General features: G+C 46.8%; 2 protein-coding genes across 2 annotated transcripts in view; one reads left to right on the top strand and one right to left on the bottom strand.

Moving 5' to 3' along the window:
* LOC119582012 (WD repeat-containing protein 5) overlaps positions 1-2,263 on the bottom strand; it is a gene marked incomplete in the record, with an annotated part of 11,975 nt that extends 9,712 nt beyond the window's left edge. The window contains 1 exon segment of the mRNA XM_037930205.1: positions 1,298-2,263.
* The window catches only part of LOC119582009 (bromodomain-containing protein 3-like), a gene marked incomplete at its 5' end in the record, with an annotated part of 61,922 nt that overhangs the window by 12,223 nt on the left and 46,438 nt on the right, over positions 1-3,261 (top strand).

Below are 3,261 nucleotides of genomic sequence, written 5' to 3'. Positions count from 1 at the left end.
TTATTTTTTGCAATTTTCTTGGATGTAATATCTATAACTACTACTCCATGTCATTGTAAGACAAACTGTGAGATTAAATATGGCAATTTTACTCATTTCCCATGAAATAACTAGTTATACCTATTATTTTCTATGTGTTTGGTAATAATCTGGGCTGTAACAGGCATCCATATAAAAAGAACTGTATATCACTAAAACATAACTACCATAATTAGAGATGGTGCTTCAGCTGTTCTTTTACAACACAAAAATACTATCAATAGACATTGATAGTGCAGGAACAAAAGGTTTAAAGAATTAAAGGTTTCCCCTCCTCTTGGCCCTCTGATCTAATGATGACGCAAACAAATGATACCACTACTGTTAGCAAGATACAAGATCCTTCCAACAAACAGAAGGAACATGTTATGTCATGATCCTATCTGCATCCAATAGCTTAAGGAATCTATATAGCTCAATTCTGTCAGAACACACATGGTGAAGGTCTGTTGGCCTTTACTAGAGTACTAAAAGTGAAGTACGATTGGGAGTGGGGCATATATACTTCATTGCATGATGCTTAAGTATTTTGCCATCAATATGAGTCATTTGTTGCTTAATACCAAAACATTTTGTGATTCAATTTAATTCCTTACTCCACAATTTTCCCCAGTCTTTATCATATCAATCCCAGTTATCACAGTAACAGTTGTGTAGATGGTATCCATCGATACCAAAATTATTATCCAGTAGCCCTTTTCTGAACAGATATCAATAAGTGATCATCAACCTTTGGGGATGTAAAGATATTACAAGCAACTACCTCTTACATTACTTGCTAATTCAAATAACCAAAACAATACATTGGGCTTTTTGAGATAACAAAACTGTCGTATTTGCTTATTGTGCAATTATAACATTTATGAAGATGACAAATACATAGTATGTGCCTACCAAACCCAACGCCATCTCACCTGCAACTTGCATGTGCAATCGCAGGTGGACCTGCCAGGCCGCTATTCTGTACCTAAAAGCCAATTCCTTGATTTCATTAAACCATACTCCTATCATTTATATTTTGTTGATGGGTATCCCCATGAATAAATGAGATGAAAGTTGAATTACGTCACACTAATTTAAACTACGTTGCGTTTTATTCTCTCGTTAAATTGTGGCGCGACTTTGCGAGTTGCTTCCATGGTTTATCTGGAGGATCGTGATAATAAAATGGTTTCTTCGGCGAAGATAATGAACTTCAATCGTTGCCTGGTCACTCTCATGCTCATTGTCACCCTTACAACAGTGCCATGACACTCACCCTACCAAGAATGAGATGGAATCCGCGAAAAAAGGTGACTTTGGAGGAGAATTGATCCCTAGGTCTTTGGAGAGCACTATTTACACCCAAACACAAACACTGCCATGTGAGAGGCAGTGATGTCAGTTATGCAATTGGCGTAGGAAGAAAATTATGGTACTCTGCGGCTTGGGTGCCCGTGCGGCGTGGAAATATTTCCAAGGTCTAAAATTCCGTGCGCCTCGTGGATTTGGAGTTTTACAGAATGTTGAGGGTTTTTAGGAGAGCGTGTTGGTGCGATGTCTGGCGGTTGGATGCGTTGTTGGAACCGGGAGTGACGTCAGGGCAGCCATGATGTTCTGAGACTCGCGGAGGAAAGACGCGAGTAAATGTGCTCCTCAGGAACCCGAGGCGGACTTTTTTCCGATTGTGCATTATGCTGCATGCTAGCTAAGCGTTCGTCATGCACGAAATCTGGAAAAGAAGGTGAATAAGAGTCGTATGAAAGTCGTAATGGGCGAGGTAGGCCAGTGAGCAGGTAGCGTGGTCATGTGACCGGCGCCAACCAATCAGGGTGCGAGTTGACGGCGACGCTGACCAATCAGGGCGCGGGCTGGCTTGGCGCGTGGCGGCGGCGGCGGTTAGCGCTGCGAGAGCCGAAAGCGTCCGCGCCGTGTATCGCGCTCTATCATGGAGGGCCGGGGCCATCCAGCCCACCACGGCTACCAGCACACGCCCACGCCCATCAACAGAGGGTATATCGCGCCCATCCCTCGTCTAGGATGAGAAATAATGGCACATGCCCGACATTACACTGAGCGTGTGTACGCGCCATCCGAGGTTGAGTCAGCCATAACTCTGTAGAAGCACAAGGAAAATTCTTTGGCTCTGGCGGCGCTCTAAGGGCCACCATCGGCCGAGGCGCCCCAGCACGAGCACCCTTCGCGGCAGGGGCGTCGAGGGCGGTTCCACGGGCGGCGGAGGCGGCGGTGAGGGTGCGGGCGCGGGCAGGGCGTCCTCCCTCGTCGCGGGCCCCGGCGCCTCTGAGCGCCGCCCGCCATTTTGAAGCCGAAGCCGTTATGGCCGACGCCACAGCCGCTGCCTTTGAAGTTTAGGGAGATTGCCTGCGCCGCGATGTGAGTGCCCGCCGCGAACCTGTGCCATTTTGTGCCGCAAGAGCTAGAGACTGTCTTGGAGTACAAAGTGCCTTTCGAAGGGACTCGAGTGACGAGAAAAGCGAGTGCGTAGAGTGATGACGCTCCGTGCGCCGTGCAGGGAGCGATCCAGGGTTTGTTGTGCGAGGCGAATCCCATTTTGCGGATTTGGGCCAGAGTCTGAGCACAAGCCCTACCACTAAAAGGATTTATCGGTGCTAAGGACGAGCTTGGTGTGTGTGTGCCCTTGGTGTGAGAAGTAGGTCGAGTGTGAGTGCGACCGAGGCTAAGGGACAGAGTGCATGTTTTGACCAAGGCCGTTACCACTGTTGTGTAAGAAAAAGTATGCTTGGTGCTAGCCTGACCCCAAGGTATGTGGCCTTTGGTCCCTGCATCAGATCTGGCGTGGGAAGGCTTATCATGGTAGTTCCAGATCCAGAAAAAACTCTGAAACATGCAGATAACAGAGGTGATGCCTGCTCTAGGGTGGGTGTAGGCCTATCCTAATGCCTAGGGAGCAGGGGATGCTTGTGCCTGAGGAATTGTGCAGTTGTTAGCAATTCTGGTTCTGAGTGATTGGGGTGTGATATTTACTGAAGTAGTTTGAAGGGATTAGTGTATTTGGAAAGTAGCAAGTAGGCAGGGAGAGGGGGGGGGTGCTGAGGTCAATATTTATATATTTGCGATCTGGACTGTTCATACCTTGTTTGTCCATAAGCTACTTTACAACATTATGGATCGTCTTGATGCTTGGGAAAGAGTGCGTCGTAAATGTTTTGTCATTTAAAGTCATTTTGTTTACCAAGAAATATTTTGCAAGTACATATACAA

Source organism: Penaeus monodon, chromosome 15, assembly GCF_015228065.2.
Source record: "Penaeus monodon isolate SGIC_2016 chromosome 15, NSTDA_Pmon_1, whole genome shotgun sequence".
Taxonomy (NCBI): Eukaryota; Metazoa; Arthropoda; class Malacostraca; order Decapoda; family Penaeidae; genus Penaeus; species Penaeus monodon.
This window is presented reverse-complemented; position numbering and strand designations above follow the sequence as displayed.